Source organism: Perognathus longimembris, chromosome 13 (genome assembly GCF_023159225.1).
Source record: "Perognathus longimembris pacificus isolate PPM17 chromosome 13, ASM2315922v1, whole genome shotgun sequence".
NCBI classification, from domain to species: domain Eukaryota; kingdom Metazoa; phylum Chordata; class Mammalia; order Rodentia; family Heteromyidae; genus Perognathus; species Perognathus longimembris.
In genome coordinates this window covers 47,767,034-47,787,443 of record NC_063173.1, presented here as the reverse complement: position 1 = coordinate 47,787,443, position 20,410 = coordinate 47,767,034, and the positions used below count along the sequence as shown (strand labels likewise).

The 20,410-nt window shown below is 38.0% G+C and overlaps 1 protein-coding gene across 16 annotated transcripts in view; it reads left to right on the top strand.

The window, feature by feature from the left end:
* Window positions 1-20,410, top strand: part of Phf21a (PHD finger protein 21A) — a 205,518-nt gene that overhangs the window by 15,695 nt on the left and 169,413 nt on the right. For 14 of the 16 annotated variants that reach the window (XM_048359538.1, XM_048359532.1, XM_048359529.1 and 11 more), the window contains one exon: window positions 20,252-20,292. The gene's annotated coding sequence lies outside the window, so the exon portion shown is untranslated. Of the gene's footprint in view, window positions 1-8,541; window positions 8,553-11,036; window positions 11,042-20,251; window positions 20,293-20,410 lie in introns of those variants that run through there. The other 2 variants (XM_048359539.1, XM_048359533.1) reach the window with 1 other exon arrangement.

The window sequence follows — 20,410 nt, the reverse complement described above, 5'->3', positions numbered from 1 at the left end:
GAGTAGTTAGGATTACAGGCATGAGCTACTAGAGTCCAGCTAGCACCCAGTTTAACCTAGCTTTTTTTTTTTTTTTTTTTTTTTAAATTTTAAGACAGTTAAAGTAAAGGTAAATTATTTGAGTGCTATTTGTTTTGATTCTGGCTTTGAGAACTTTAACTTGTTGCTAATGTTATTAGTCATAATTTACCTTCAATTGAAAATTTTTATTACATAGGTAATAAAAATTTCATCATTATAGTAGTTAGGAAAACATACTCCTTACATCTGAAGTGCTTTATGTTTCTTGCCTTGAAATGGTAAGAATTGGCCATTACAGGAAGTAGCAGTTTACTCAAGTGCAGACTATATTCACTGTGTTACTAGAGCATTTCTTACAGGTAGTATTCCTAAGTGCAATGTTCATTTTGAGTGATTCAGACCATCTAATATTTTACTCTTCATAATAGATAAGTGCAAAAAAGGCTCAGTTCACTTCATGGATGGTAAAACTGAGGCATATACAGAAACTTGAGTCAATTCATTCACTCTTGAACCTTATTCTTGTTCTTCTTGACCTATAGTCTCCAACCTTTTAAAAATTAATGGCTACCGGTATATGTATCATAGTCTGAATTGGTATTTTATGTTTGGTATCAAGCATATAGGGAAGTTGCAATTGGAAAAAGGCTGAGATTTTTAAAATCAAAGTTGTGATCATTTCTTCCTGTGGCTCTCTTTGTTGGGGGTGCCCACACCCACTTACAGACGAGTGCTGTGTAGCTAGGCCGTTGTTCCTGCAGGAGAGGCAGCCATGGGGACAGCTGGAGGACAGTTGGTGGAAGGTGTGGGGCTTTTAAACTGGAGTGATCTTTTGCAGCTCTTTAATTTTAAAGAAACAGCTTTCTTTCAGTGAAAAGCTGCAAGATTGAGAGTAAAGGCCTTGAGAAAGGTGGGCTTAAAAGACAGAAATCTAAGCCTTATTTGTTTTCTTCAGAGTTGACCAAAGGGAAAAGGCTGCCTCCCCTGCTGGTTCCTCCTCCCACAGAAATGGCAGAGCCTTTTTCTGTTGTTGTTAGGCAGTTTATAGAACGCAGGATAGCTTGCTAAGCGTCTTCTCTGTGCCTGATATGACGTAACATTGTGGAGTATGCAGCATGCATGTTAAGTACAAGTGGTTGTATTTGGCTTGTTGCTGCAGCAGTTTGGAGAAATGTCTTAGGAAGCAATGATCACTCCACAGTGTTGGTTATGTGCAAATGATTGAAATAATCATTTTACAAAGACTAAACTTTGTAACGTGGAATATTTGGTTTGGTATTTGTTTACTTCTCTCTACCCTCCACCCCTTAGAGCAGAATTCATTTTCTAAAAGGAACAGATGATGTTAACTTATCAGGACTTAATACTAAGAAGCCTACAAAGACTTTTGTGCTGTTTATTTCCTTTATTTAATCTGTATGCAAAGCATATTGTAATCGCTGCTGATAGGAGGTTTCAAGCTGGTGGGTCCTCCTCACCCTTCCCTGCTCAGGGGAGAAGGATTAGGAATGCCAGACCGTTAACTTGATATAAAGAAATGATGACCACTGAAATAAAACAGGAGTTCAAATAAAAAGCAAACCAAATACAAATGTAGAATGGAAATATCTTTTAGTAAAATGTTAGCATGCTGTACTTGGAACAGATGCCACATTAATTCAAAAGAGAGCCCAGAAAATGTGGCAACTTTACGATGTCAATGGAGGGAACAGTAATAGTTCCTGTTTTCATTGTGTGAAGTTCTCAGTCCCTCCAGGTCCCGTCCTGTGCTTTGTATTTATTTTCTTTATCTGTTACATGTTAATATACAACTATTAAATCTGTACTTAATATTTTTATTTGTGTAATCAAGTACATTGTCATTACTAAATAGATTATTAGGGTAAGCAGCCCAATAACTTTTAATGTGGCAGTAATGATTTTTGTTTTTAAATATGCATATCAAGCTATTTAGGGTCTGAGACTAAAATTGACTTTTCCTTACACTCTTCAAGGCGCATTTATGATAGGAAGCTAGCCTAAGAATTGAGTCTTTCAAAGAGACCTAATGCTTCTTAAAAATAGAATTTGGACAAGTTACAAAATTATGAGAATTTTACATTTATCTTTTCCTCATTTAAATTTGTAGTTATCATTGGACATTTGTTGTGATTTTTAAAGCAGATTAGACTCATTCATTCCTTTTGCAGAGGTTTTTTTTTATGGTTTTGGGGAAGAAGGGGTGATAGAAGGATACTATACACAGTTGGACATTTCCAGAGTGACATTTATTTTATAGAAGATAACACTGGGACATCTCTGAACTACCTGCTTCTTGCAGTACATGATTAGTGTGATTGTGAGTGTGGAGAGAGATGGGCTGGGGGCTTTTAACTAGATTTACGGCGTGCTACTTCCTGAGCAGAGCGGTGATCTAATCACCAGGGCATAACTGTGTGTCTGTAAAGAAGTCTGGTGCTCATGCTTAGAAAACTCTGCTAGTTTCCCCTCAGTCCCAGTGTACAGTTTAGTAATATGGAGAAGGATGAAAAGTTTTGTTTCTTACAATTGAAGGGAAATTCTTAGCATGTCCGTAGAGTACCAGGGTTAAGATGACTGACGCTGGAGCCAGTTTGCAATGGCTTGAATCTTAGCTTTGCCATGTTATCATCAAACCACTTTGCCTCTGTGCCTTGCCTCAGTTTCTTCATCTGTAAGATGTGAATCCTTGTACCCATCCTCTGTTTTTTTTTTTTTTTTTTTTTTTGCCAGTCCTGGGGCTTGAACTCTGGGCCTGAGCTCTGTCCCTGGCTTCTTTTTGCTCACGGCCAGCACTCTGCCAACTTGAACCACAGTGCCACTTCTGGCCTTTTCTGTATATGTGGTGCTGAGGAATCGAACCTAGGGCTTCATGTATATGAGGCAAACACTCTTGCCACTAGGCCATATTCCCAGCCCGGTTTTTTTTTTTTTTTTGCAGTCCTGGCGCTTTGGACTCAGGGCCTGAACACTGTCCCAGGCTTCTTTTTGCTCAAGGCTAGCACTCTGCCGCTTGAGCCACAGCGCCACTTCTGGCCATTTTCTGTATATGTGGTGCTGGGGAATTGAACCCAGGGCCTCATGTATACGAGGCAAGCGCTCTTGCCACTAGGCCATATCCCCAGCCCTCCCAGCCCGTTTGTTTGTTTGTTTTGTTGGTCTTGGGGCTTGAACTCTGGTCCTGGATGCTCTTCAGCTCAAGGCTAGTGCTCTACCACTTTGAGCCACAGTGCCACTTCTGGTTTTCTGGTGGTTAATTGGAGATAAGAGTCTCATGGGTTTTCCTGCCTAGGCTGGCTTGGAACAGTGATTCTTACATCTCAGCCTCCTGAGTAGCTGGGATTATAGGCATGAGCCATTGGTGCCTGGCTCTGTGGTTGTTTTGAGGGATGAAGAAGTTAATTTATGAACTAGTACAAGTGTGGAGTATATAGTGAATACTAAATTAAATGGCATCTGTGGTGAGACATGTAATGCACTGGGGGAAAGGGCTCACATATTGGGCTTTGTGGTCTAACCCCTGAGCTGGAATTTTATAACAGTCACTTGATGTTAAATGTACAGCTTTGGACTAATTATTTAAATTCTGTATTTAAAATGTATGTAGCTAGGTGCTGGTGGCTCATATTTGTAATCTTAACTACTCAGGAGGCTGAGAATGAGGATCACACTTTGAAACCAGCTGCGGTAGGAATGTCCATGAGATTCTTAACTCCTGTTAGCCAGAAGCAAGCCAAAGGTCAGAGCTGTGGCTCAAGTGGTAGAGTGCTAGCCTCCAGCCAATAGAAACCTCAGGGACAGTTCTAGGCCCTGAATTCAAGCCCCAGGACCTGTGCACACACACATGAGATGTGTGTATACTTTATGCCAGCTACTGTGCTGTTAACCTGGACTTTAGTTTCTTCATCTATAGTGTAAGAATGAAATTTAAACCTTCCTAGGGTTCATGTGAACACAAAATAAGGAATCTTAAGACATTCATCAAATAAGAACTGCTCTCATCATTGTTATTGTTATTGTTATTGTTACCGCCCCAATACGGAACAGTTTAGCTGGAAAGAAGCTCCCCCTATGCCATGCTGAGGCATGGACAATACAGAGTATATCTAATTTGTTTTTATTTATGAATACCTCTGAGAAGTTGAAAATACATGGTAATATGCTAGCTTTAACAGAGCCCTTTAAAAATATTTCAAGGCATTTAGTTTTCTTTATTTTCTTATGCTGGTACCGGGACTTGAATTCAGGCCTAAGTACTTTCCCTTAGCTTTTGCACTCTATCACCTGAGCTCCACATCCAGCTTGTTGGTGGTTCATTGGAGATTAGAGTCTCATGGACTTTCCTTCCTGGGCTGGCTTCAAACTGCCATCCTCAGCAACTCAGACTGCCTTCTGAGTCACTAGGATTACAGGCATGAGCTACCCCCCACCCAGCAGAGCATTTTATTTTTATTGAAACTCATATACCACCCCCCACTCCCCAAGAGCCAATGAGACAAACATTAAGATACTGATGCAGCTACTGAGCATCAAGTTAGTAGGAGCGTTTGGGTGTAAAAACTAATGGGAATAGCTAAGTTGAAAGGGGTCATACATAGATGCTTTGTAGTAATAACAGGCACAGTTTATTTGCTTTCTCATTTGGGGCATTTTGCCTTTGTAAGATTTCCTTTAATCTGGTGTCTGGTCTTTTCTTATGGTAATTGTTATTTTCTTTCTATATTTAATTGTCATAAGCTATCTATATTGAGCCCAGTAAGTAGGGCTGAGAACAAGTTATGACAAAAGCTACAGTGATCAGAATTATGGCTTTCTTTCTTTTTTCTTTTTGTAAAGGTTTGAGTTTTAAAAACATCATTAGAATGTGCTTATGTCTGTCTCTTTTCTTTCTGCCTCTTGTCTGTTTCTCCCAGTGAAAGTAATAATTGAGAGAAGTAGAAAGACTAAATATAAACAGATTTTTTTTCATTCACTACTGATTCATATTTGAAACTTTTTTTTTTGCCAGTCCTGGGGCTTGAACTCTGGGCCTGCGTGCTGTTCCTGAGCTCCTTTTTTGCTCAAGGGTAGTGCTCTACCACTTGAGCCATAGCCCCACTTTGGGCTTTTTCTGTGATTAGTTGGAGATAAGAGTCTTCTGAACTTTCCTGGCTGGGCTGGCTTCTAACCATAATCTTCAGATGTCAGTCTCCTGAGTAGCTAGGATAATAGGCGTGAGCCATGGACACCTGGCTATTCTAACATTTTTTTTTTTCACCTCAGCCACATGCAGGATCTATGAAAGTTGCTTCACTTTATTGAGCAGACCTTGGGTATTTTAAAAACATATTTTATTTTAGTAAACTTTAGGTTAGAAATAGACTCTACTTAGTAAAAGTAGGGGAGAATGATCTAGATGGGTGCATTGTATCCACAAACTGACACAGTGAATTGAAACCCTTTGTTCAACTACTTAGGAGAACTTTTTTTTTTTTTTTAAAGAAAGACTCTACAAGTGTCTTTGGGATTGGTTTAATTTAAACTATTTAATTTAATTTGAATACTGTTTTGTCCCCTTTTATTTTTATTTTTTCCTTAAGTCTAGTGCTCTGTCACTTGAGCCCAGTGCTACTTCTGGCTTTTTTGAGTAGTTTATTGCAGGTGAGAGTCTCATGGAATTTCCTTCCTGGGCTGGCTTCCAACTGTGATCCTCAGATCTCAGCCTCTTGTGCAGCTAGGGATTATAGGCATGAGCCACTAGCACCCATTTATTATTATGTTTTTTAGATTGATACTCCACCATTTGAGCCACATCTCTAGCCCTTCTTTTTGCTGGTTATTTTTAGAGATGGAGGCTAGTGAACTTTGCTTCTTGGCTGGCCTTGAACCTCAGTCCTCCAGATCTCAGCCTCTGGAATTGATAGTACTCCGAGAGGTTTGTTGTCAAAGGCCATAAGTGAGAGTGGAGATGTGGCTCATGTGGTGGAGTGCCAGTCTTGGGTGAAAAAGTCAATCAGGAATACAAGGCTTTGAGTTCAAGCCCTAATGCCTACACAAAACAACAAAATAAAAAAGACCTTACAACTTTAGCAGTTTATGCCTCCCCAATTTTGAGCCCTCAGCTGGGAATTGGATAATCTAACTTAAAAATCACTGGCAAAATAACTGAATATTTATGAGATGTGTTTATATTTGGACTAATAGAATGAAAAACAGACTTTTCTTTTTTCCCTCTGATTCCATAGGTATTTTGATGTTTTAATAGAGAGGACTGGAATTTGTTTGGTTTGTAAAATACAAAATATGGCTCTAAGGCCTTGTTATTATGTTTTGATCTTTTGTGTTTCATTAGTTGAGAGTTACAAAATAGCAGACCTTGTTCTTTGCAGTTCTCTCCTAGTGATTTTGAATTATTAACCAAATTGTTTGGTGAGAAAAGTAAAATTTGGAAATTAATTGTGGTTATATGTTAATGACTGTGTTGTATTTAAATTCAGTAGCTTCCAAGATCTATACAAGTTTTTACATCTGTTATTTGATTATACATAGAGAAAAACATTTGAAACAAGACCCTTAACTTTATAGGATTTAAAAAGCTTATTATGGAAACTTACAGATATACAACAGTAGAGTGAATAATAAAACAAACCACATGTATCCATTAACTATCCTCAGCAGTTAATCAGCATTTTGCCAGACTTTATAATGTACATATACCCAAAAAGTAATTTTATGTTTTCAAAATATGCAGTGCAAATAGATGGGGTTGGTATATGCTCTTAAGTAAGAATATGTTAGAGAATGTGCTTTTTCTATATTGGAAGTAATAACTGTCAATCTCTTTGGGATAACACTGTTTTTCGTTTATGTTTTAACTAACTGAATATGTTTGAGCCACCACTAGTTTATTAAAGAACTTTAACCTGCTGAAAAAAAGGTTTTTTTTCTTATCCTTCCGTCTTTAGAAATTCTAAGATGATTAGTTTTGGATCTAAAGTTCTTATCATCTTACATACTTGCCTACCCATAACGTTTGTATGTGCTACCAATAATGGCCATTTCTAGCATGTGTTAGGATAGTTATTATATGTCAGGTTAAACTTGTACATTACTAAAACTTACCCTGCCCTTCTTGTGTATACGCTGTTTGGATTTAGCCTGAGTGTATGTGTTAAGGAATACACGTTACAACTTGGGAAATAGTTGAGGAGGGAATTTTGACTACTGTTAACCTTAGACGGGGAACAGTGATTAGGATCTTCAGTTATTTCCTCCCTTGTTTTGCTCCTCCTGGAACAGTAAGTTGTGCGTGTGGTGGCAGTGTGGGGCCTGTTCATTATACTAGTCACTAAAGGTGCTGGTAGTCTTACTTCTGAATTTCTTTGGTTTTTATTAGTTTAAATTAGACCCAGAGGGGTAATTATTCCACCCCAATGCCTGAGGAAGTCTAGTCAATGGAAGTGGTGTATTGAAACCCCTGTGCAGTGCATTTGGCAATGTATCCTTAATGTTATGACGTTGTTTGGCATATTTAGTTTAGCACAGAGAATGTACTTATTTAACAGGATCTTTAATAAGCTCCCTCTACACCAAAGATATACTTCTAAAAATTACACTTAAGAAGACTTTGTGGTATTCCCCAGTAGAGTTCATCTAGAGCGGCAATACCTTTCTAAAATAAAACTTATTCCTATAACCGGTATTCATTTAAGTGGGTTTCTCTGTACTTGGTTTCCATGGAAATAGCGAATAGCTAACGTTATTTATAAGGTGGAAGTAAAATAGGGTGCCTAATGGGACCCCATGCTGCTCTGATGAAGAGACTTAGGAAAAAAATCCATGCTCATGGGATTTTTTTTTTTAAACAAGGTTAATGGAAGCCCTGATTTCAGACTTCTGTAACAGAACATATTTTTGGTGTTAAAGGCTAGCATTAATATCGAGCAAACAACTTCTTTTTAGGTCTGTATTTGCTTTCACTTTCAAGTTTTAGGACCACTTACTTAGCAGTGTGATGGAGGCTGTATGCTTCAGATTCCTGTTTCTTCCTGGGTTTTGCTTCAGAAGTTAAAATTCCCAGCATATTCTTTCATTTTCTCATCAACACAATTCAAAATACAGAAAAAGATAAATGCTCATTAATGACAGTATTGAGGATGAAGAATCAGCATGTTAGAGTACACAGATTTTTTTAAAAATACGTAAATGCATGGAACTATTTTTAGTTTTTAGGCCTTAAGTCAGGATTCTTTATTTGTTTCGTTAAACCTATGTAGTTGTATAGCAAAGATTCTAATTTTCTTTGGGGATGGAAATGGAAAAAGTCTTAATTCATATTTCCTTTTTAACAAATGGATTGTTGCCAAAGCCTTTTAACTAAATGTTCAGTCTCTTAATTCTTGAAATATTGATTTGGAGGAAAACTGAAAAACCTTGGTTTTTCCCTTCTTCAATGGGGTCTATAGCTTTTTTTTTTTTTTTTTTTTTAGGTCTGTAGCATAGCCTTGCATTTCTAAAGCCCCTTTTGAGTGAGAGTATCATTCCTTTTGTGTTTAGGGTATTTGAGTGTGTGTGTGTGTGTGTGTGTGTGTGTGTGTGTGTGTGAATTTTCCCATAGTCTGAGAGGCACTTGCTCATTTCCCAGTCTGGTGAGTACGGCAGTGCTATATTGACAGAGGAGGCAGGATGGAACACAATAAGGTGCTATGATTTTTATTTAGTTACTTTCAGTTGTCCCTGGCAGCTTGTGATCATTATCCATTTGTCCAGAAGTACTCCGTGATTTTTCTTGGCTATCAGTGCCACAGGAGTTTTCTTGTGTGCTTAAAAGCAGGATTGTAGTGTATTTAGGGCTTCATCAAGGAAGAGTTGTTTGTTTTGTTGTGTGTGTGTTTCTTTGCATAAGCTTCTGGCTGTAGTTGAGTGTATTGTGCTTTACTTTTTGAAATAATGGTTGATTTAATCCTGTATAATTTATTTTTGTGTGACATTTTATCTTCAGCACTTCATTACTGCTTCTGTACATGTTTTTGCTGTTTATTTTTTTAGCTTTTCTTTTTAAGTCTGATGTTTACCAGTGACCTTCCTCAGTGACTTTCACTTGAACTATCTTTGTACTTCAGAGACATAGGAATTTGGATCTATTACCCTGTTTCTGAGAGAAGAACTCCCAGTAGTTACAGTTAGTACAGTTCAAAGGGTTTTCATAGATACAGGGGTGGGCATTAATTCTTCTCCTTGGTGTTTAGAGTTTATGCTCAGAACTCCCATTAGTGTTAATAGGACGCCCTTTCTTAAATCCCTAGTCACAAAGATAAGCCAGAACTCATAGGATGCTCTGTAGATACCTGACTTATTTTTTGTTGTTGAAGACAAGCATTTCGATCTTAAGGTTAACTAACTATTAAGGTAGAATTTGAGTTGTCTTGGGATATGGAGTGAATTACCAAGTCTGATCTATAATTAAGAAGTTTTTGGTATGTACTGGTTAAAAAACATAGCTTTGTGCTCTAGAAACTAATGAATAAGGATGTTTGTACTTGAGCCTGGACCTGTCCCTGAGCTTTTGTGCTTAAGGCCACTTGAGCCACAGCTCCACTTCTGCCTTTTTTTTTTTTTTTTTTTTTAATTGGAGGTAAGAGTCTCATGGACTTTCCTGCTCAGGCTGGCTTTGAACCACAATCCTCAGCTCTCTCAGCCTCTTGACTACCTAAGATCACAAGTGTGGGCCTCCAGCACCCAGCAGGATTTTTGTCCTTTATAACATGATGCTGCAAGATATTTTTGTTTCTAGTATCATTCCTTGAACACAATAATAAGTGATTTTTGTACATATTGTAAAGATTTAGTAAAACTGATGATGATGTTTTTTCATGCATAAGCCTACATTTTGCAAGCATCAAAATTAATATGCACTGTTTTAGAGCTTAGGCACTGCAACCACTTGGTCAAGTATTAAATAATCACTGTTTATACCTATCTGTGAATTGTGATTTTTTTTCATGACTTTTATTTATTTATGTACAGTCTAATGGAACGATTTCTGGATTGGGAGTAGTAAATCTGGGATTTAGGCTTAGTTTTGCCTCTCATTACTTGTAGATTTTAGCTAGTCATCTAGATTTCTTTTCTATTTTTTCTTTTTGTGCCAGTCCTGGGGCTTGAATTCAGGGAATGGGCACTGTCCCTGAGCTTCTTTTTGCTCAAGGCTAGGGTTCTACCACTTGAGCCAGAGCACTTTCAGCTTTTTCTGAGTAGTTTTATTAGAGATAAGAGTCTCAGGGACTTTCCTGGATGGCAGGTTTTGAACTGTGATCCTTAAATTTCAGCCTCCTAAGTAGCTAGGATTATAGGTGTAGCTACCAGCGCCCGGCTCACCTAGATTTCTTGAACTATTTTCTTCTGAGAAATGATGGTATAGATCTGGTTCCCTGAAGTGTCCATTTTAGTTTTAGGCTATGTGAAGGCCATTCTCCTAGATACTAAAGAATCTAGTAGCTTGCTACTAGAATCTTCTGGGGGAAACCAGGGAAGAAAAAACTTGCAAATATCCAGGTTCCTAATTGAATACTAAACTCAGAAACTTTAAGGGAATCACTATTTACTAAAGTTTATTCATGATCCTTACTTGTACAAGGCATTATCTCAACTTGAGTGTTTATGTGTATGTAGTCTAGAGCAGTAAGTCATAGGCCATAACAGGAGGCAGTATGTAGTTAAAATTTAAAAAGAACTGAGAGGGCTGGGGATATTTAAAGAAATGGAGACAGAATACGGATGGCTAGGAACAGTCTCTGTCAATCTGTGAGTATCTAGACACTATAAAGTCTGGGTGAGGAACAATTCTCATTCTAATTGTGGTCTTTAGTACTCTCCCACTCCTGTAAATATTTCCAATGAGGGCCATGATTACATATTGGAGAAGAGAGCCAGAGGGAAAAGCAAGTAAGCGTTCTAGTTCAGAGCAGAGAACTTGACTTAGAATGGCTGGAGTGTAGATCAGAATGGAGTCTGGCCAGAGCAGGTGGAGCTCAGGGGATGGGAGTACTAAAGTGACTTAATGCCTAGGCCATTTTTTTAATTTTAATTTAATTTATTTATTAATTGAACACAAATTTTTTTGACAAGGTGTTGTGCAAAAAGGGTATAGTTACAAAGTAGGGCAGTGTGTACATTTCTTTTGATATCTTACGCCCTGTTTTTCTTTCCCTTCTCTAGGTCAGGTAGACATATATACAATATACAATGTATCAAGAACATATACAGTAGCCACATGGCCAGGCCCAAGAAAATTCGCCTAGGGCTTTAAATGTAATGTCGATATTAGACAATATGTCGACAGTAGTCTTATATGAACGTACATACATAGCTTTTGAGCTATTGTATTCCGCTGAGAGGTCAATTTTTGACCTTTATATGTTGAGTAGTTGTTTGGTTTTAGTTACATACTGTTGAGTCGCTCCCCCAATCCTGTGGGAAATACTATTTGACAAGCAGTTTTTGGTTTCACAGACCTGGTCTCTACTGTCTCTCTGTCTCCCTTTCTTAACAGTCATATATCAGGGAGATCATGCCCCTTTGTTTTCTGTATTCTAGGCTTGTCTTGCTCAACATTATTTGTTCAAGTTCTGACCATTTCCCTGCGAATAACAATATTTCACCATTCCTAATCGCTATGTAGTATTCCATTGTGTATAGGTACCATATTTTTTGGATCCATTCATCTGTGGAGGGGCATCTGGGTTGTTTCCATATTTTGGCTATTGTGAATTGTGCCGCGATAAACATGGAAGTACAAATGTCTTTTTGATATCTTGGGACTTGCTGTTTAGGATAGATGCCTAGGAGTGGTATGGCTGGGTCATAGGGTAGGTCTATATTGAGCTTTTTGAGAAACCTCCATACTGTTCTCCAAAGTGGTTGTACTAATTTGCACTCCCACCAACAATGGAGAAGGGTTCCTCTTTCCCCGCACCCCTTCCAGCATTTGTTGTTGCCTGAGTTCAGAGTATAGGCCATTCTAACGGGTGAGGTGGTATCTCAGGGTTGTTTTTATTTGCATTTCCTTTACTACCAGGTGTTTCTTTGCCATTTTTATTTCTTCTCTTGTGAAGTCTCTCTTTAGCTCCTTTGCCCGTTTCCTAATTGGTTTATTGGGCTTGGAGGGGCTTAGTTTTTTGAGTTCTCTGTAGATGACAGATATTAGGCCTTTGTCTGTTGCTGTGCTGGTAAAGATCCATTCCCATATGGTTGGCTGTCTTTCTGTTTTGGTGGCTATGTCCTTAGCTGTGCAGAAGCTTTTTAATTTGTAGTAGTCCCATTTGTCGAATCTCTCCCCTATTTGTTGTGCCCCTGGGACCATATTCAGGAAGTTCCTTTCTGTGCCTAGGCCATTGTTAAAGATCATCTTTCTTGAGTTTGATAGCAAACCAGTAGATTTAGCTTCGGAGGGAGGTTGGAGGGGAATGTCTCGGGTTTTGAAAAGATAACTCTGGCTACTGAAAGAATAGATTGTAGCTGGGCTGGGGTAGAAATGAGGCCATAGCAACATGGTAGGTGAAAGATGATTAGTTGGACCAAGAAAGTATAGTGGAACCAAAGTAGAGGCAACATGGTTGTGGGATATGGAGCAAGAGGCATTTATGGTGACTTAAAAAAATTTTTTTTTGTCTGAAGGATGGGGTGGCTATTTATTGAGAATGATTCAGAGGAGGAGATTGTAAGTAGGAGGTGATCTGGAGTTTAGTTTTAGGCCACAGAGCTTAAAATACTTGTTGATGGGTCCTGGGACACAGGAGTTTGGATTTCAGAGGAAAAGTCAGTTCTAGAGATAAATGGGAAATTATGGGTGTATAAATCAATCCCTTTATAGCCATGAGATTGATTGAGATCACAAAAGAGGAGGAGATTTAAGAACTGAGCCCTGGAGCAATTTAACATTTGGAGGTCTTGGAACTACTACCACCAGTACATAAAAAGGGGGCAGGGAGAAGTTATGCGGAGGTCAGAAAAAGAACAACAAAGGGAACAAAAAGGATTCAGTAATGATGAAGGGGAAATTGATGCTTCATGAAATTAGGAAAATCAGGAGTGGGTAGAGTACTTGTCTAGCATGTGGAAGGCCTTGGGTTCTATCATCACTACCACAAGAAATGAAATTGAATTCACTTAAAAATGAAAGAATGATCAAATCATTCACATAATACAGATAGAAGAAGAGTTTGGACTGAGACTTTCCTAGTGGGTTTAGCAATAGGGAAGTTATTGGGGGTTTTGACCAGAATGAATGGAGGCAAAAGCCCTAGTAGTGTAGGTTCAATAGAGAAAGGGAGGAGATTCTGCAAGTCTGCTGTGAGCTTTTCTGTAAAAGGGAGCATGGATAAGAGAGCATAATTGGAGAGAGAGAAATAGAGGAGAGCAAGGAGAGAGAGTTAAGGGAGGTGTTGTGTTTTTAGAAATAGGTGTTGTTTTATTTTCATTTTGCTATTATTTTTAAAGTAAACATAGTTTATTTGAAAGTAAAAAGAAAGCCATGGAAGAAAGTAGCTTTCCCCATGGGAAAGGGACCCAAAGAAGCCCAATGGTGTCCTCTCAGAGGGCTCCTCCCATATCACATCTTGGTGTTTTTTTTTGAGTGTGAGGAGTTTTATTCAGAAGAGAAGTGTCTTGGGGCTGGGAATATGGCTTAGTGGTAAAGTGCTCGTCTAGTATACATGAAGCCCTGGGTTCGATTCCTTAGCACCATGTATATGTAAAAAGTCGGAAGTGGCACTGTGGCTCATGTTGCAGAGTGCTAGCCTTGAGCAAAAAGAAGCCAGGGACAGTGCTCAGCACATCTTGTTTTTTTTAAGATAGAAGAAGCTGGCTGGGACATGACTAAAGTTGTAAAGAGTTTGCCTAGCAAGTTCAAGGCTCTGAGTTCAAAATCCAGTAGAAAACACACACACACACACAGTACAAGGACCAAAATGACTCAGTAGTGATGAGGGAAAAATGGATGCTTCCTAAGAGGAAAGTGGGGAAACGCAAGAGGGGATTGTGTCATAGAAGGAGGGAATGGTTGTCGGGACCTAAACGTTTATTACATGAGACTTTGCTTGTTTTCTTCTAGCCAATCATCTGTATTTAAATTTATTTCAAACTTATACTTTCTGTTGGAAGTTAGAAAGGGGAGAAAAGAAAGCAATAAACTTTATTGTATATAAAACTTAGGTGTTGGACTACTGTCAGCTTGGTACAGTAGGGGAAGAGAAGAGATTGAATCTTCTGGGTAAGGTGACATTTTAAAGTGTCTTTGAATGACAATTATCTGTGCTATTCTAGTCCCTTATCAAAATTTATGATTGAGCACAGGCTATAAACTTAATCGTTTGAAATTTGTAGTGGGGTGAATTAAATTTTAGCTTAATTTAAAACATGATCTAGTGTTTTTTTCTCTGCAAAATTTGTTTATTGCTTTCTGTAGATTATACGCAGAGGTTTCAGATACTTCACAAAAGGTACTTAAGTGTGGTTATTAGTTATCTTTGATTAATTTATAATATTTTAAATTTTATAACCATATGAGAACTCTGAATGATTTGTTTCTTTGCTAGTGCTCATTAAAGCAGCTACCTGTAAAATTGTGGAGAGGCAAACAGTCTTAAATTGCAAAAAACCCAAAAACTTGTGTGAAGTTATGTTGGGAAAAATATGCATCTCTAAAATAAAAAATAACTTCATTTATTCTGACTTTCTTTTTTTCCTTTCATTATTGCAGCACTGAAGTTTGAAATTAGGGCTTTATATTTATTAGGTAGGCAGGTGCTCTTCCAATGAGTTATGCCTCCAGCTCATTTTGGGGGTTTTATTTCTTCTTCAGGCTCCTGACTGGACCTTGATCAGCCTATTTTAGGTTTCCTTTTGTAGCTTGGATGGCAAACACCTGCCACTATGCCCAGCTATTGGCTCAGAAGCTTTTCTGTCCTTGGCCTCAAACTATAATCCTCTGTTCTTAGCCTTCCAAGTAGCTAGAATAACAGGAACAAGTCTCTGCTCCCTGGCCTTTTTCTTCCTCTTTTGAGACAGGGTATTGCTATGCAGCCTATGGCCTGAAACATGCTGTGTATTCCAGATTGGTCTCAAACTTGAAATTTCCCTGTGTCAGCCTCCCAAGGGCTGGGATTACAGTCATGGGCCACAGTGTCTGGCTCTTTTATAGACATTTTCAAATTTTAAGCCAAGCATAAAGTTTTGAGCTACCTTCGTTACAAGTGTGAAATGCATGTGAGCAATTAAGTAGGCTTCCAATAAGTTTAGCATGCACAAATCAGACTTTTGTACCTTTTGCAGATACATAGTGTAAAGAGTACAGATTTATGTATAAATCATAAAGTTTGCTGCTGAGTCTTACAGCAATAAAAACACTTGCCCTTTCTAAAACTCAGTTTACAAATGGTAGTCAACTACTAATTAGTCTTCAAAGAAACACTTTTGGGCTTCTTATGTGCACAGTGTTTAAGAAATGTGTTTTGTCAGAGAGAGGTGAGGTGGGGATGGAGACAGAGGAATGAAGAGAAGGGTAGAGGAATATAACATTCCGTGCACATATATCCAAGTGGAACCAGGTAACTTGAGGGGTTGAGTTAGGTTGGAAGAGATGCTAAAAGAATGATGGTAGGGGTGACATTGATGCGTTGTACTCATGAACAGATAATATCGAGTTGAAATTTTTTTGTAGAACTACTTTAAAAAAGGCATCACTAGTTGAAAAATAATTTTCTCTTTTTAGATATTTGAATCTCTTTGTGCATGTGGCTTATTTTCATAGTACTTAATGTGCACATGCGCACACACACACATACACACGCATATACACACTGAGAATTTTATATCTAGTACCATGGAGTTGACCTCTCTGGAGCTCCCTCATGGGGAAGCCTTAGGCATGAAGGATTTTAGATTGTAAAACTCCCCCAAGATAGATGGTTTATTTGATTTTTCTTTAAAATTTTACATGCAGAAATTTCCAAAAGTATTTATATATTTATTATGTAGCTTGTTTTGTAGAAGAGTAACTTCGGCAACTGCTCAAAAGAAAGTGAGCTCTGGGAAAGAATCTTAGCCAAAGGCCTATGAGCTCTTCTCCATTTTGCCACCAAGTCCCTGACCTCTGAGAATACTCTTTATCTTTCTGGCTTTGCTTTATTTTTTTTCTGTGTAATTTCTGTAATTGCTACAAGCAATTTTTTGTTATTCTTTTTCTTCCTGTTAGCATTTCGTGCTGTCAGTTTCATGATATTATGGTACAATTCTTCATTAGTTTAGGATTGGTTCTGCTATTGAATTTTGGAGAAAATGCCCTTGGAATAAGATACATATACATGGTGTTGTCTCTTTACAGAACTTAACTTTTCTGAGACATTCTGTGGTTACACCTTATCAAATACTATATAAATAAAAGTTAAAAATCCTTTCCTGATCATTTTTGAGTCTTAACATATTTTATAAATCCTGGATATACACCTTGGTTGATTATATGTATTGCATTTATCAACTCAGTTCTCTGGTTTGTTTCTTCACTGTATTTTTTTTTAATGAACAGAAGTTCTTAATTTTAGTTAAACCCAATTTGTCAAACTCTTCATTATATGTATTTTTTAATTTTTATTTTTGTGCCAGTCCTGGGGCTTGAACTCAGGGCCTTTGAGCTGGGCTTTTTGCTCAAGGCTGGCACTTTCTATGAAACACTTGAGCCACAGTCCCACCTCTGTCATTTTAGTGATTAATTGGAGGTAAGAGTCTCATGGGCTTTCCTGCCTGGGCTGGCTTCCAACAGCGATTCTCAGATCTCAGCTTCCATGAGTAGCTGGGATTTCAGGTGTGAGCCCAGTGGTTGGTTGGTTTTTTATTTATTTAATTCCTCTTTTTTTCTTATTTTGTCTGAGACTGAGATTTGAACTCTTTATCCGATATTTTGATCTCATTGTCTGATGCTCTACCACCTGAGCCATGTTCCTAGTCAACAATTTGAATAAAACTTAGAAAGCCATCATTTTACAAATAATGCTGTTAAAGATGCATAACAGCTCATCACCATTTTGAAAAGCTAACAGAAAGACTGAAAAGGAACGATAAGTGTGTAACACTTTGTCCAGTAAATTCATTGCTTTAACAAATATTTATTGAACATTAGTGTGTGTCTGGTACTGCTTTAAACATTTTCTTTGAATGACACTGGGTACTGTAGGTAACAGATGATAAGAATTCACTTTCAACTGCATCATTCTGTGCATGTTTGTATGAATTTTCTTTTGGTTAGGAAATCATTCTAATCTTGGTAATTGTAATTATCATGTTGATGGACTTGAGAATTTTAAAAAGGACAGCTCAAGAGGGAGGGTCGCCCAATATACAGAATTTCTTTTGCAAATGCAAACTGCATGAAATGGTGTGTGTGTGTGTGTGTGTGTGTGTGTGTGTGTGTGTGTGTGTGTTGGTACTAAGGCTTGAACACATGGTTCCTGTTCTATGTTTACTCAGAGCTAGTGCTCTCTCACTTGAGCTGTGCCTCCAGTCCAGCTCATTTGCTGTTTAGAGATAAGAATCTCATGTACTAAATCTGCTTAAACTGGCTTTAAACAGATCCTCAGTTTGCAGCCTTCTGTGTATGCAAGGATTAGAGAGGTGTGCCACTGGTACTGGCCAAATGGGGTTCTTTTAAATATTTTATTGTATGTTTGTTATGAGATATTAATGTTTGTGATTTAAAAGATTTATAAACTTAGTAATAATCTTAGTATTCACAGTCTTTTGAACTATACCCAAAAAGCCAGGGATAATGGCTCATGCCTATGATCCCAGCTACTTGGAAGGTAGAGATTGGGAGGATCATGATCAGCCTCTACAATTAGTGATACTCCCATTCAGTCAACAAGCTGGTTATAGTAGTGCATGCCAACTAGGCCAAAGGCCTTAAGGAAGGCCTGTCCCCAGGGCAAAATCTCAAGATACTGCTTGTATAGTAAGTGGTTAAAGAGTGCTATGGATGTGGCTCAAGTGGTAGGGTGTCTGCCCAAAAGCATGAAGCCATGAGTTCATACTTCCGCATCACATTCACAAAGGGACAAATATTCTGAAAGAAAGAACAATTGTTCTGAGGAAATGTCCTATTGTTGGGATAACATCTACCAACAATATATAAGTTTAAGGCACAAGGAAGACCTTTAGAGCATGGCATGTGGTGTGTTGAAGTAATTTAGCAGTAAAATGTTAGGGGTGACATTTAATGAGATTTCTTTTTTATTTTTCTTACTCTCTTTTTTTTGGTGATTCTGTCTTCTTTTCTTTATGTACTCAAGTGTATTCAAGTGTCTATCTTCCAGAGGGTGGGGGGAGGGTACAGAACTTGAGGGAAAATGGGCAAAAAAGTACAGCAGTGGGGCTCACTGGACACTGATGAAAAGTCAGCTATACAACTCATGGGTGGAGATGGGAGGGAAGGACTAGGAGAGAGTGAGGGAACAGAAGACATTGTATGAAAGGAAATGTACTCATTACCCGATTCATTAAATGTAATCCCTCTGTATATCACCTTTATAATAATATGATAAATTAATTTTTAAAATAAAATAAAAAGCCTCTTTCTCTTAAAGGATAAAAAATGAAAAAATCACTAATTAGATGTAGAACATAGAAAAATCTATGTGTATATAGTGTATATATTATGTCTTATTATATATTCAAGAATGTGAATGAAAATGTAAAATTCTATTACTTGCATTCATATTTATTATTTAGTTCATTACATAATGCTGTGAGTTTAAAGCCTTACATAAGGCAGTTGGACTAATTGGAGCCAGACACTGGTGGCTCAGGCCTGTAATCCTCTACTCAGAAGGCTGAGATCTGAGGATCTCTATTCAAAGCCGCCTGGACAAGAAAGCCTGTGAGGCTCTTACTTTTCTCCAATTAACTCCCCCCCCCCCCAACCCCCCAAAAAGAGGAAGTGGAGCTTTGGCTCAAGTGGTAGAGCACTAGCCTTAAGCAAAAGAGCTCACAGACAGTCCCCAGGCCCTGTGTTCAAGCTCTAGGGCCGGCGCGCGCGCGCGCGCACACACACGGTTAATTGGAAAAAGACCTTTTACGTGAACTAAAGTACTGATGATATTAGTTTAAAATTGCTACTATAATGTAAGACATAGCAGAGGGGTCCTTTGTGGGGGTGGTTGTGTGTTATTTCTGTATATCTTGGTAGAGGAAAACTTTTAAATTTAGTTGCCCCTTAAACAACAGGAACAACAAAGGACTAAACTGCCCATGTCCATATCTACTTATAAATAGGTTATTTTTTTTTGTGTGTGTATGTGTATTTTAGATTTGCAGCAGTTTGAAAAACTTAAGAGTTAAATTGCATACCCTAGGAAGATTGAAAAATTTAAGAAAAGTTTAGATAAATTTTATCAATTACTCTGAAACATGAAAATCTGTTATAAAATATTTACAAAAACTTAAGAACACAAATGAGGCCAAGTATGGTAGCTTGTGCCTGTAACCCCTGGTAGAGATTGGAGGAGGACTGGGTTCATAGCCAGCCCAAGCAAAAAATGTTATTGAGATCCTATCTCAAAGAACAAATTGGACATGAAGGTACATGTCTGCAATCCTTGATAGTCAGGAGTCTCAAGAGGACTGTGGTGTAATATAGGCCTAGGGGGAAGAAACCAAACAAGAAACAAATATGAGACCCTATCTGAAAGAATAACTAAAAGCAAAACAGGCTGGGGCTGGGGCTCAAGTGACAGAGCACTTGCTAGACAAGTGAGAGATCCTGAGTTCAAACCTCAGTATTTCCGAAAAAGACCAAAACATAGTTGCATATAACATTAATTACACATTGATGAAGCGTAAGTGAAACAAACTTGTGTTACTGGTGAGACTTATAGTACCTAGCTGGCTACTGGTAGTAGTTTCCGAGGACTCAGGTGTAGCACTGTACTTTTTTGCCTGGGCTGTGCAGTGACCACCCGGAAGTCCTTTTCATTGTCCTGAAAAACTGAGCAATAGGAGAGATTTAATTGCTCTTGAGTTCCTTGTTTGCTGTAAAAGCTGCTACTTGGTTTTTCCCTTTGGGTTTTAAAATTTGGAGACACGTGGTTTTTTTTTCTCATAAAATCAGTAACATTTAAGTTTTCAGCTTTTAATGACATTTCATAAATCTGTGATTTAATTTTGTTTTTTCCTTCTCCTGTTATAGGGGGCTGGAGAGCTGAAAGAGAGTCAGTTTCCCCAAAATTGGTAAGTATTTTTACTAAGTAAGCATAGTTTTACCTGATTCTAAGATAAAAATAATTTTAAAATATTCAGTGATTAAATTTTTTTTAAAAGCTTTCTTCCAGAAAATGAAGCTTTGCTA